General features: G+C 38.1%; 1 protein-coding gene and 1 long non-coding RNA gene across 5 annotated transcripts in view; both read right to left on the bottom strand.

Annotated features, from left to right (window-relative positions):
• The window catches only part of PIWIL1 (piwi like RNA-mediated gene silencing 1), a 39,391-nt gene extending 36,475 nt beyond the window's left edge, over positions 1-2,916 (bottom strand). The window contains exon 1 of the mRNA XM_084491660.1: positions 2,788-2,916. The gene's annotated coding sequence lies outside the window, so the exon portion shown is untranslated. The remainder of the gene's footprint in view (positions 1-2,787) is intronic.
• A 1,455-nt stretch (positions 2,917-4,371) lies between these two features.
• LOC311420611 overlaps positions 4,372-14,906 on the bottom strand; it is a 130,696-nt gene continuing 120,161 nt past the window's right edge. For 3 of the 4 annotated variants that reach the window (XR_014684422.1, XR_014684423.1, XR_014684424.1), the window contains 2 exons: positions 12,716-12,783; positions 11,687-11,961 (listed from right to left, as the gene is read on the bottom strand). This is a non-coding gene — a long non-coding RNA (uncharacterized lncRNA). Of the gene's footprint in view, positions 4,679-11,686; positions 11,962-12,715; positions 12,784-14,906 lie in introns of those variants that run through there. The other variant, XR_014684421.1, reaches the window with a different exon arrangement.

The following is a 14,906-nucleotide window of genomic DNA, read 5'->3' as shown; positions in this document are numbered from 1 at the left end:
AGCTGAACACTTTGCTGCTGTGCAGTGAAAGTGAGAAACGGTCCCCCCTGCCGGGGAAGTTGATGAATAATCCGCAGATCTCAAGCTGAGCCTTGGGCTCAGAGCGGCTGGTATCCCATACTAACACTAATCAACCAGTATGAAACATCCATTTTAAACGCAAATGAGGGGGGCCTTTTCAAAGGAGACCCAAAGAGGGGAGGGAGGGGGAGTTCAAAGCTCAAAATGGTTCTTTCTCTCTCTCTCTCTCTCTCTCTCTCTCTCTTTCTAAAGAAGACAGAAATATGGTTGGTTATTATCTAAGTTATTGCTACAAAGAATTTTGAAATTAAAAGATAAGCTTTCAGAGGAAGCTCAGTAATTTTCATAAAGAAGGACTTAAAACAGATGTGCCCTCTTTAATCGGGGTGTGCTTGAAAAAATATAAATGCATTTTTAACATAGCAGGGGGAAAAATCATATGGCTACACATTTGTCTCCTGGGCAAAAATAATTTTAAAAAAGTCTCAATGCATTAATAGCTACCACTAGAACTTTCTTATCTAGCAAAAAGTGAGGTGAATGATTAGCCTGTGTTTAGAAACCAGGAAAAATATCTTGTTTGTTTTCTTTTTCCTTTTTTCTCTCTGGCTTTTTCCTATTCTAATAATCACTAATGGGAATTAACATCTTCATCAGGCCAGTATGTGTACAACTCTAATATGTACTGATAGCTTATTGGTTGGTTTTCGTCTCAGTTAACTTTTTCTTATAATTTCCATGTCCAGTAACAAGCTGTAGCTAATAAGTTCTCTATCAAAAAAGGTGCCATGGGTATCAATGAATATTTTCTTTAACAAAAGGTAGGAACTAAGATGTTAATGAATCAATGTTCTCTAAGTGCTCTTCCTAAATACTACTAGTTTTGCATGAGCTATTTTTGCCTTATTTTCCTAAATTCATGCTGGAAGGTGGATATATTCCGCAGGAAATTATTGTTAGAATACGGAGCAGAGAGGAGCTGATTTGCTTTTCTGGAATAAAGTAACACAACAATCTTAATAACAACCACAAGTCCTGACTGGTTGCTCAGCTACAGTTTATAACAAGCCTGACAGAACATCACTTACATGTTTTGTTAAGGACACAAAGAGCTAAAAATCCTGCAGCATTAAACTCATGTGTACCTTATGGCCAGAGCAGCAAGCTGTATCCTCTTCCTCTTCAAGAATGCCTCTTCAAGAAGGCTGTTGCTGAGAACCTACTCTTTCTTACCACATCTCAGCCAGGTCTTTCCCAGACCAAATTGCCCACTGGTGTCAGAGGGCACAGCAACTCCACATCGATGTGTAATCCTTATTGTTGCTATCTGGGCTGGTTCAGGCCACAAGGGATGTCTAGAATGATCATCACTGTGTGTCACTTATCCTTTCGCATATACTTTTTTAATGTTAAATGCATATATTTAACAGTGCAGTAATATAGAGTCAAATGTTAATTTGCTGTGCACAGCTATACTCTGGAATCTGATACTGCCAATCTGATGGCTGTAAGTATGCCATGAATTTTGAAGGGAGTTGTCTAACTATAAGGAATGTGGTCCTTCCATTACCAGTTATGTCATCTGACAACTGTACTCTGTAACTAAGCCACAGAACAATAAAACACCACCTAATTGTTACAGGGAGTCAGGCACAGTAGGAGACCTACTTTGACATTTGCCCATTTATGACTTAAATATTATGGCCACCCAACAATAGGAGAAAAACAATAAAACCTCTTGAATAAAAAGTACCTATTATCTAGTTTTCCCTTTCCATAAGCAAAATAACATTCTTGATATACACTACAACTCTTTTAATGAAAAAGTCACAGGAAAGAAATTTGCTGAAGAAAAATGAGATTCCAAATGCAGTTGTTTCGGTCCTCGGCATACAGAACTCACAGGGTAGAGGAATGGCAGTAGCCTCAAAAAGTGCTCACTTTTCTGTAAACAAGAACACTTTGGTTTGGAATTCCTACCTTAATTCAATAGTGGCATAATTTTAATGTAATGGATATATTTAATGTTCCTTCTGCTCCTTTCTTTCTGTGTTCCAGAGCCCATTTTCAAGGCTGACTAATGACTTCTGATCTCTGTACTAACACTTCACATGTTCACACAAAACCAGCTGCTTCCCATAAATTGTGGTCATATAGTCAGTTGTCTTTATGTACCATATTAGATCTCATTCATTACAAGTAGCCTAAAAATGTGCCAAAGAAAAAAAATCCTTAACGTAAATAGCAAGTCATTGACCATGATCAACCTTTGGGTAAGCCAGGCAAAGAAGGGGACAAAAACTAGAGTGCCCACAAAATGGATTGTTGTCACCTTTCAAGCCATTGATTCTCTACCTGGGTCTGTAGTAAACTACATTCTATCATTCTTTAATGATAACATTTTCAATATTTTAGAATGCTTTGAAATGATTATGATAAATGGGTATTATTTTGGTTCTGGTTTTCATCCAGGATTATTCCAAGTGGTTCTTTGACTTTTACACAATGTGTCACTTAATACCTTGCCTGCCTGATGAAATTTATCTGCTCCATTGTTGCTGTTACAATGGTGCATACTCAATACAAACACAGCATGTCAGTCAAGCATGATTTACAACTACATGCAGTGACTTAAAATAGTGTTGTTGATGTGTCTCTATATTAAGGATTATAATTATGTACTGCCCTCGTTTTAGTTATGCAATTTCTCTCATAGAGACAGGAATTTACTACAACTTTGCACTTGTAGCTCTTTGCAATATTTACCTTTTAGTTTTGGAAAAAAAGGGCATGATCCCACAAGATGTCTCACTGAATGAGAAAGCAGAACTGCATTTGGGCCAAAATCCAACATATTTCAAAACAATGTGCTGCTCTGTGTGCCTCTCAAATGTCTTTGGAATTCTTTTAATTCAAAATTCTTTTGGCTTCTTCAGCTACAGCACCAGTTAATCCTATAATAGAATAAGACTCATTAAAATTAAGAAATTGTTAGTTACACTGCATCTGTAATTAAAAACAGGCCTTGATGTTATAAGAACTGTAAACTATTTTCAAGATATAATTGATACCCATGGTGATTTACACAATCTATGCACACATTTTGCTAAATTTTTTAAACAGTTTACTTTTTCTTTTTAAGGAACAGATCATTGAAATGGAGTAATTTCTGCAGTTTAGATTATCCACATTTTATAGTCCCCATCATTTCATGTTCTGGTACATAGCATATTAAATGTCTCTTGATTCTGTTTATGCATTGTTTTGAGTTGGTATGAGCTGTATAATTCTTTAGTGCAATTGATAGCCTTTACAGAACAACGGCCTATTCATTGAATGTTCCACATTTGTAAAATAAATCAGTGCATTTAATCTATACTTAGTTTCTAGTTAGTACCATAGCTGTAGCATTAACATTTTTGATCTGTCATATCAGTGGTAAAAGAAAACAAGTCTGAAGTCTCCTTCATTATCTCCTTTTAAAATATAATTGAATTCTACAGCCAAGTGCATTAATCATGGTTGGTTATTTAATATAAGTTTTCGGATTCGTGAAGTACTTTTTGAAGTTAGTGTTACCACCCTGTTTTTCTTCAGAATGATTATTTACAGCCAGTTTGGATAGGGCTACTAAAGCAGTTGGGTTTTATCCTCAAGCTAGAGAGAAGTGGGTCATCCGGTCTCTTGATTTTTATTGTGCTTGTCTGACATGCAGACCCTGGAGAATCCAAGTCAGATCAGAATACACAATTCTTGCTGAAATGAATATATTAGTTTGCTTTTGTGCAGTATTTTGCAACATCCATGCATGCAGGCAGCTCCTTAATAATTTTTGCTACACTCAAACGATGCTACTATAAAAGCTTCACATTTAGACAAATAAACAGTACTTTCTTATTTTTTTCCATATCAACATGCATGGAGGACCTCCTGTTCCTGAATCCAGACTCCTTTCTTCCCCTATGCTGGAGTGACATCACCATTTCTGTGGTCTTAACTCCTTCCCCACATGGAAAATTTTCCAGGTTAAGATTTAACCACAGAGGAAGTATAAACTGAAGGAACCGGAGAAAGGAATAGCATTTTAGTGCATGTATGTTTATTTTAGATGCACATACATCTCTGTCACATCACGTGGAGACTAAACAGAAAAGGCAACATTAAATAGGGGGGAAATAATTTTCCCACAGAGTGCTTTTTCAACATATGAGAGTTTAGTGGAGATGATGTCTGTAGGATTCTGTGGAACAAGGCAGAGCTATGCAACTGTGGCAGGAAAAAATGCAGCAGATTTGGAGCAAACTTTCATTTGTGGATGGCCTGCACAGATACAGCTTCTTCTCGATTTGAGGGATCTGGTGGGTTTATAGCCAGACTTCACAAACTCTTAATGAAAAGACAAACCTTACATTGAAGGAAAAATGTCTGAGAAGCTCAGTGAAAGGACACTTACAATGCTTTCCCTCTGATTTGTTTCCTTCTCACAAATTCCTGATGATCTAAGCAATGATCCAATGCTGAGAGGGATGGTTGGCTTTCTTTGTAACCTATGAATGCCCCTGCTCTTGTCTCATCTGTGCTTTGTCTATGTTAGCAAAACTGGTGGCTCTTCTTTTATTTGCCTTGCACTGGAGCCAAAGGAAATATTCACTCTTATCTAAGACAGCAGTGTGGAGGAAAAGGAAAAAGAAATATTTGTAAAAACAGAAAAATGGCCAAATGTATGCAGATTGATCAGTGTGGCTGAGATCTGTAAAACTGGGGAAAGGAAGGATAGGTTGGCAAAATCCTCTGCCTCAGCTCTCTCTTTCTAATAATGGAACTATTTATTACTAGAAAATGCATTTAAATCTCTTGCATCAGTATTAATTTTATTCACAGAAAGAAAACCTGCTCAACAAGCTTGTAAACGTGGGTAGGAATGATGATCGCTTCCAAAAATGTGCTTGTATTATCAATTTTCCAAGACCTGAGTCCCCTAGTGCCAAAAATATGTATTGCTGTGTGCCTGTAGCTGTAATTCTTTATGTATGAGAAGGTAATAGATTGTGCTTCTGATAGGAAAATGTGAAACAATATTAAATGATTCTTGAGCTTAATTAAAAGCATAATTATTTAAGAGACGTGCATACAACTAGATTGAAAATCCAGACTGTCTGAGAAGAAAAGTTCATAGATGTTTTGCATGTCCTATCCTCCGTTCAGACATCAGATCCTTGCTGAGCAGCAATGGTACTACACTGGAACCTGTGCCAGGTTACAGCAATAATTGCAAGCCCCCCAGGATCCAAGCTCAGAAATTTTTGTATGTTCTCAGGAGACAAAGATGAGTGATCATCAAAGGCAGAGGAACACAGCATGACTGTCATAAGCCTGAAGTTACAACTTAGACATGCAATAGGAAATATCATTGGTACCTCTCCAGTGCATAGCCTGTAGTAATTAAAAACTTGATCCCTGCTGTTTTATCATCTCATTAGCAATGGGGGCACAAGACTTTTATCCTTGTTTGTCAGGAATCAAACATACCAGAGGAACTCTGATTATAAATTGATGAAAGTAAAGTTAAACTTTTAAATAAGAGCCGTTTCAGTTCACAATGTTTTTTAAGCTGATTAAAGAGATCTCTTTTCGGTAAAAAAAAATAAATAAATCTAAGTCCAGCACAGTAGAGGTCATTGCTAGGAATAGGACATGACATAACATTTGAAAAAGTGCAAATACTTTTAAAATAGACTGTTTGAGAAGTAAATGCAAGCCCTGCCTCATAGTGCTAATACAGCACCTTTCAAATTTTAAGAATTTTAACTCTTCAAATCTTTCAGTAATCTCAAATTTGTGATGGTTTTCATTGTACAAAGTTATCAGACAGAGAGGTATTGCTAGCATGTCAGCAAATACAGTGAATATTTTGTTTCCATTATTGATAAAGTCTGTTGGTAACAGCAGTAGTGACTTTCCCTTAAATGCCTAGCCAACTACTAGTTCAGCATTCATTATAATGATGCAGGATTATGGCAAAATTGGAATCAGTGCAAAGCATTTACTTCTGTGGGTTTTGGTTCAGACCCTTTAAGAAGAATTCTTGAAGTAGTTCAGGATGGTTCCAGGTTTCCAGAAATATTGTCACTTCATTGCATTTTAATAAATTTTTGACCTGAGCAGTGGTACCAGGATTGAACTGGGCAGAGGCAAATTTGGTGGGAGAGAACTGATGGTAACATTCTTTTCTTTTGTTTGATACCATCTGAAAACACTTCCTTCCCTCCCCCCCCCCCCCCTTTTTTTCTCCCATGAATCTCTTTCTCCTTCCCTTTCTTCTTCTTCTTCTTAAGATCTGTGACTTTCCTGTCGGAGGTCTAACAAGCTAACATCCCTGAACCACTATGCTGATTTTATTAACCAGTTTTTTATCCCAATAAAAAAGATGGACCTATGTCTTTTCATAGTGAGTAGGAAGCCACCCTTGATGTTTTCGGTCATTATAAGAAAGGATACAATTCATTATTTCAGGGCAATGGTGAATCAAAAGTAAAGAATCTGAATAATTTTCTTCTTTCAACCTAGCAAAAGACAAGTCCTTTAAGCCATGAAGACTAATCAAGATTTGAAGGACTTTTTTCAAGTGGAAAAGGCAAGCAATGAGAAACAAAGCAAAAATGATGATACAGTAACTCATTGTTTTACTGTGATTACTTTATGAGAAATAAAATTATCAGATTCAGCAGAATTCATTATGGCTGAGCAAATGATCCATCAAAGACAGAAGAGAATTACATGTTGAACTAGCTTCTTTCACAGAAAACTGCATCTTTAAAATACTGTTTCTACAGCAGATAAGCGAGATGGTTGCTTAAACAATCTATCATTTGTGTAAAAACTCAGAATTATTCAAAATGAAAAATAAAGAACTAGATAGGTTATTTTCTGAAAAGCTACAATGAAGAATTTATCTTTCATGATGGAAAAATATGCTTTAAATTTTGACCATTTATTTATATTGAAATGGATCAAAAAGAAAAAAATGACAGAAATCTATTTCATTACTGAATATAACTGGCTTATTGAACTCTGTCACTATACAAACTATGAAGGCAATAAATTAATGGGACTCCATGAAAAATTAGATACTTCACCAAAAAAAAAAAAAGTGAAATTATGATTGCTATCTAAAAAAAATAAAATAAAATAAAAAAAAAAAAAAAAGAAAGTCTTGCAGTTTTTGAAAGGATATAAAGCTTTGCACTTCAGGCCATAACTCAGTCTCCAACTGTTATGGCTTGGGGAGAAATCTTTCCCCACAGGCAGGTTACCCCTAAGTTACTAACCGAAGCATTCCTTTCCCCTTCCTATGCAGCATCTGTTACCAGCATTTCTTTAAGCCAGGATACTATACCGCTAGTCTGATCAAGTATGGAATTCTGATTACGCATCTAAATGAAAACAGAATTCAGCAAAGTAAAAAACAATTGTGCAGTGGGATATTCTTTCTTTACAGGGATGTTAGTTAGAATTGTGTAGCTCCCCGATGGACAAAGGAATAATAGGAAACATTGTAAATACAAACAAACAAAAAACAAACAAACAAAAAAACCAATATTTACACTGATTCCTGAAAACATAGTGTCGTGGTTCTGCTCGAGTGGGCAGCTGAGTTCCACCACAGCTGCTCTCTCACTCCCCCTCCTCAAAGAGGAATGGGGAGAAAATATGTGAAAAGGGCTCAAAGGTTGAGATAAGGACGAGATCACTCAGTAATTATTGTAATGGGCAAAACAGACTCTGCATAGGGAGATAGTAAGATTTATTGCCTATTACTAACAAGCTAGAGAAGTGAGAAACAGAAGAAAGAGAAGAAAGAAACCAAAAGCACCTTCCCCCCCCCATCCACCCTCTTCCACCTCCTCCCCCTGAGCGGCGCAGGGGAACGGGGGAATGGGGGTTATGGTCAGTCTACAGCACTTCTTCTCTGCCGCTCCTTCTCGGTCACTCTCGTCCCCTGTGCTGTGGGGTCCCACCCACGGGATGCAGTCCTTGATGAACTCATCCGGCGTGGGCTTCCCACAGGCAGCAGCTCTTCCAGAACTGCTCCAGATATGGGTCCGTACCACGGGGTCCATCCCTCAGGAGAAAACTGCTCCAACCTGGCTCCCCTACGGGCAGCAGCTCCTTCCAGGTCACCTGCTCCTGCGTGGGCTCCTCTCCACGAGCTACAGGTCCGGCCCGGAATCTGCTCTGGCAGGGGTCTTCCACAGGTGGCAGCCTCCGTCGGTGCAGGGCCACCTGCTCCACCGTGGTCTCCTCCACAGGCTGCAGCGTGGAACCCTGCTCCACCGTGGTACTCCCTGGGCTGCAGGGGGACATCCTGCTTCACCATGGTCCTCACCACAGACCGCAGGGGACTTCTGCTCCAGCGCCTGGAGCACCTCTCCCCCTGCTTCTTCACTGACCTTGGCGCCTGCAAGGCTGTTCCTCACTCCTTTCACTCTCCCAGCTGCTGTGCGGCGCAGCGTTTTTTCCCCTGTCTTAAATATGCTCTCACAGAGGCGCAAAACAACATTGCTTATTGGCTCGGCTCTGGTCAACAGTGGGGCCCTTACCAAACATGGGGCAGCTTCTAGATCCTTCTCACAGAAGCCACCCCTATGGCCCCCTGCTACCAAAACTTTGCCACGTAAACCCACTACACATAGTTAAGAATATATGGTAAAACCTTGAAGACAATAAGCCTAGATAGATGGATAGATAATATTATAGGAGTGAAGTTTTCAATACAAGTGCAAAAGCCAAATTAATCTTTCTAAAATATTAACTATCTGGATGTAGATATCTTGTGGCATGTGACAAATCTGAAACCTGCATGCTTTCTTCTCAGCACAATTTGACATTATTCCTAGTGAAATACAATTAAAGTGTTCTTACAGTATGCACTCACCCAAACAGAAAATATTTTGTTTTCTATCTACGCACATCTAAAAATTCATTTATTTATTTTTTATGATCTAAGATATGAATTATTTTGCATAATACAGTTAATAATCTGCTGCACAGTATTTCAATATTAATTCTAGGTCATCCTGACTTCCAGATTGTAAGATATAGTAGAGAGGAAAAAAAAGCAAATGAGTCTTCCACCAAGTAAGTCACTTTGAATCCTCAGCTGAAAACACAGATACCTCAGCAGCTTAAGTTAACCCACATGGACCAGCATGACATTCCCAGAATCTCCTTTTTTCAGCCTCAAACCCTTTAAATTAACAACAGTTGAGGAATGCATCATGGTATGTGTGCCGCAACTTAGGAAAAAAATGGTCTGAGAAGATTGCCATTCGATTCTGCATTTATCCTTTCGTAGCACTCAGTATTAGCATGAATGATTCATTCCACTGGGTTTGTTCTCACGTGTCTGCAAGGGGAGCATTGTCAGAAGAAGGAATATGAAGTCTGTTTATTAATGGATGTCATTTTTTCAGGTGGGTAGTAATCTTTATATTAGATTGAATGGTTTGCTTCATTAACTTTCCATTTGTTTTTCCAGTTTCCTAAGGATAGGATGTGTACCTGTGTTAGGGGTTTCTTTAACAAAATACCAAAAGATTAGCTATTTCCACTTCTTTCATGCTTTTCTTTAACCCCTTAACCTATTAAATATTATCCAAATACAGGAATGTAAAACTTATTTTATATACTATATTCTGTGTTCAGGGATATGAACCGCTGTAAGCGTATCTGAAGAGAGAACGGTCAAATGAAAGAACACAAAAAAGTAGACATCAACTAAATAGTCCAGATCCTATTTGAGAACACCCTACAACCCAAGAGAAAATAATTAAATCTCAAATCTTTAGTCTTTTTCTCCCCATCAGTTTCACAAAAACTTGCACAAGGTTTATTTAGTTGTGCTAGTCCTTCCACTTCGAAATGAACCCTGTTTCGTCCTGTACTTCGTTCGCATGTATGCAGCTTGAAAGCTGGCACTCCAGGAGTGCAGGGAAATAGATCTTCTGCTGAAGTCATGGAGAAGCAGGATCTATAAGAAAATAGTCTTGAAGTACTATAGTGAGTGGTTGGCTTCCATAAAGCTTTCAGAAATACAAACTTACTGTGAAGTTTACAAGAGACAGGAGTACAATTGGACCAAAGTTCTTTCCCACACCTGAGAAATCAGAGGCAGAACCACTCTCAGCAGAGACAGTAAAAAGCAGTGATCTTGCAAGGTGAAGCAATAGTCACTAGCATCACACAATTTTTTTTTTTACTTTTTTTTTTTTACTTTTTTTTTTTTTTTAATCAGTACTGTGGAATTTCTTGTCCCTTTGTCCAAATTTCCCATCCAAGGAGAGTCAGGAATTTTGCAAGTAGCAGCTACCACAGTTACCCTTTGACTTCAACCTGGATAATGTTCTCTGTGCCTGCAGTGCAACAACAAAAATCAAGCTCCACTTCCAAACTGAACACAATATAACAATAGTATTGAGTTCTCCAATCTGTGACAAAAACATTTGATTTTTGTTGTTGTTGTTTGTTTCTATTCATAGAAATAGCAGGGTACTTATTAGGCGCTTGTCATGAATGTGGTGTAAAATCCTTGTAGCTAACACTCAGAGTTGTTGAGCACCCATAGCTGCAGCTAACTTCATTTGAAACTGCAATGATCCACAGACTTGGAATTAAGGTTCTCACTCAATAAATTAAGCAAAATACTCAAAGTGTAGAATACAGTTTGTCCTTAGTCGCATCACCATTTAGTCTGAACAAAAATACAGTAACAAAGATGTGAAGGGACTTGAAAAAGAAAATACAGGGAAAATGATTACTGAAAGGATGTGCCCAGTTGTTTTCTATGAGTACAATCTCATTACTACTATGTAGATCACAGCCTGCTTATAGCAGTTGCGGCTTCTGGTCTGTAGTTGAGTAAAAGAGTAAAATCTTATTTCTATTCTGAATGGTGTATTCTTCCCAGGTGGTATTTTCCATTACTATTTTTATTGTACAAAGTTCAAAAATCAGCTGCACACAAATGTTATAGACCACTGCCTACGTTCTCCAACCCATTTCCTTGTAATTAGGCATTTGGTTAAAATGACTAAATTAAAGTTTACAGAAGTGTTTCGAAGTTGTATACTTAACTTAAAATCTGTTCTTTCTAGTTTAGCCATGCTGTAGTCTAAGAAAAATTGGGCAGCTCAAGTACTAAAGAAAGATGAAGGAAATATTGCTTGCTCTGAGATTCAGAATGTTATTTTTCTTACCAGTGACCACCATATACATCACACAAGATCCTATATAAGACAGTCTGGCACTGGCAGTACCAGGCATACTGACAGCCCAATTACTATGGGTACAGCAACAGAAGACCACAGAAGCCAAAAATATTACAAAGACTCTTGTCATGATGTCTAATATTCACAAAGAAATAAAGCCAAGGATAGCATATGCTTGCTCCTAACTATGCACAGCCCTCTGAACAGATAGGCAGCTACACTAATGGCATGTAGTCCTGCCCAAGGGCATAAACTATGAGTTGACAAAAGAATTCAGTCTTGAAGACCTTGGCGATACCCGTTAGAGTCACCAACGTGTTTCTAAGGTTTTCAGGCTTCTAAGCAGTTTAATTTCCACCAAAACTGCAGAAGGAGGCAGAAAAAGGATGTACAGATCAAACCATGCAAAATCTCAGTTTATTCTTGATATGCATTCACACTGTGATGAGCGCTACATTTAGCTCTTCCCTTGGGGCATCAACAACAAAGCCTCATTGGCCCATCTCAAACTGGGGATTTCAAAGCTGCCTACAGCATTTGCAGGCCTGCTGAGCTCTCTCTAAAACCCATGTATGGTTTTTCAAGAGGATTGCTGCCTGAATTGTTTTTCCCTTTCACTGCCCGACAAGTGGTCCAGATTAAGGCTTGAGTGCTTCCTGCAACTATGGAATGCCTGCAAAAATAAAACACATCTTAAACAGGGTGAGTACTAGGTCAAGTCTATCTGCTCTAACAACTGTCTGAGTTGAATAGAGTTTAGAACAAAATCTGGAGCACAGATCTCTTTCTATAAACAAACTATAAACATTGTCAGAAAGGAACCAAAGAAGTCTCTTAAAATCTTATATGTACCAGCAAACATATAAATCAGGCCTGCTATATGGCAGGTCACACAAATAGCTATTATTGCCCACTTTTTTTTTTTTTTTTTTGGCATTGCTATTATTTAAAATGTCTCTCTTCTGAAATGAGAAGAAACACTTGATTCCCAGGCGCAGAAGGAGAACTTCAGAAATATATATGTTTCTGACTCACCCAAATCAAAGCTGACCCTGTGGCTGAAGTTGGTGATACAAAAAAAAAAAAAAAAAAAAAAAAAAAAAAAAGAAGAAAAAGAAAACTGTTCCCCTTCACCATAAGCAGAAAAGAAACTTCTGAAAAGATAGTGTAGAAAAGGAAAGAAAAAGCTCACCCCCGACCAGCTCTTTCAGGATCTAATCATTAATGCAACATTTAACAGGCAGCCGTCTCAAGCATGAACCAGCCATTCTTCCTCTTGAAAAGTCTTTCTGCTTAGCCAAGCTTAGAAAATCTTTTCATGATAAACATTACACAAAGCAAAGCGTAAATTCAGTAAGAAGTCAGAAGGATGCAGCATGCAACCAGACAATATGGGATGTTAAAAGACAGTCTTCCCTTATGCTTACCTTCATGACTCATGCCCAAGGTCTGATACAAGGTCCGTTGAAGCCAGCCAAGTGCACCAGTTGCATGTCTGTAAGAGGAAAAGTTGGTGATGAAAATCAGAGTAATGTACCTGCCAATGGGATTCCCTAGATTCCACATCAGGGAAGGACGCCCAGGTGATGTTAATGCATCCCACCTCAGCTTCTGGCAAAAACATTTTTAGAGAATTTATTCCTTGCCCTTTCTAACTGGAAACCCTACCAGATAAATGTGGGAGATTGAGAAAATTCATTTTCCAGAGAAGGAGTCCCTTTTGTTATGTGGAGGACATTCTACCCAAAATGGATGCAATTCATTACAGTTGCTCAAAGGAAATAATTGCATTTTGAATTGTTTGCATTAGGCCCTATTCTTTATTACACATACTTAGAAAAAGTTAAAAGAAAATTATTCAGGTCAAACTCAAGGACTTAAAAATAAAAATATGCCAGGAGTTGAGCTGCTCATGAAGCAGTATTAGCCTCCTGCTGTTTATACATTATTGCAGAATTCTTAATTACATAATTATGTGTTTTTGTTTTTTTTTTTTTTCCAGAGAATTCATGCCTCATTCAGCATATGGAGACAGACCGGTGACGTTCAATGCTTCCCTTTATCTCCAGTGTTCACTGGGTACCTCCCTACCTTATGCACAGCACACTAACTGGTCTTGAGACGGAATTATTAATTTCCTAGTGGAGATTTCTGAAGCACTTATCACTAAAGTATCAGTATTTTAAAAACATGCCTTATGCTTTCAGGCTCTGACAGCATTATTGCCACTTCGTTTGCCAGAATTTTTCAACACAGAAACACAACAAATATTTCCTTCATCTTACTCTCAGAAATGACTGAGGCACTCGGCTGAGATCACACATTTCAGGACAAACATACAGCTTGGCAGAACTATGAGCAACTGAGAGGTGTCTCAAAATAGGAAGTACTGGGCAACCTGCTTAACAAACAGTGCAACTGGCTCCATTTGCCAGTACAGGAAATGTATGCTTCCTCTTGCAAAAAAACAAAGAGGATAATTTAAAATAAGAAAAAAAAAAAAAACAAAAAAAAAAAAAACAAAGAGGTTGTGCCCTCTCCTCCTACTCCAAAGAATTTATGGGCTAACTCAGACAAATAAAATATATGGTTTATTGGAAGTCAGAGAGACATTATTCATTATAGCAGCACTATAATAGACTTTCCCTGAAAAGCCGTTTTAACAAAAGAATTTGAGATATCTGTCGTATCAGACACATGCAAGAAAGTATACACGCCTTATTCAAACACTACTGGATTAAAAGTAATTCTTCTGATGAATGTTGAATCTAGCCCAGAGGGAACAGATACAAGAGATAATGGATGCGGGTATGATGGGGTGATATTGGGTGAAAGTGGCCAAATTTATTTGTAGTTGTTATGCATTAATAGCCTGGTATAAGTAGAAATGGAACTTCAAAGGGACAAATGGGATGTATCTCCTTTATTCTGTGATATGGATTCCAAAGGGCAGATCCAGTAGTACTGCTTTAGGAGAATGAATGACAACAGATCAGATAAAATAGATACTTCCAATTACATTATCCTATTTCTGTAGCTTGTATTTTAAAAATATCTATTCTCAACTCATCTTTCTCATCCCATTTTATACCTAAATCAGTTATTGCAAGTAAGCAGAAGTAAGACTAATGATAGAAGTTAGCATCATGGGCATTATTAGTGAGACTTAACACTTGAAGTACTTTGCCTTTCTACCATAGGACTGACCATTTGCAAATTTTGGCTCCAGGGTTTGGCTTTCCATTTGGCCTGTGTAGAAACTTTTTTTTTTCTTTCTTTTCTTTTTGTATTCCTCAATGCACACAGCTGGTAGCCCTGGTTGCTACATAGGTGGCTAAAGCCAAGCTTCTACAGTCCTGTGCTGTTCCTTCTGCTCATCAACCTTACATCACCTCTTACACATGCAGCGTCTGGAGCGGTAGCTCCTTCAGCTCCTCTGTGTGGATGTAGGAAGGTTCTTTGGGCCTTCTAATTATTCTGCCCAAGGTGAGTTGCACTGACACCCAGGGAATTAACGTGCTTAATTGGTTTTGCTTTCCATGGTCAAGCCTCACTATCAACTTCAGGAAAACGGCTGAAGGCTGACTGTGCTGTGAAGACCGAACTTGCAGTATCTGT

Source organism: Aythya ferina, assembly GCF_964211825.1.
Source record: "Aythya ferina genome assembly, chromosome: 17".
NCBI classification, from domain to species: Eukaryota; Metazoa; Chordata; class Aves; order Anseriformes; family Anatidae; genus Aythya; species Aythya ferina.
This window is presented reverse-complemented; position numbering and strand designations above follow the sequence as displayed.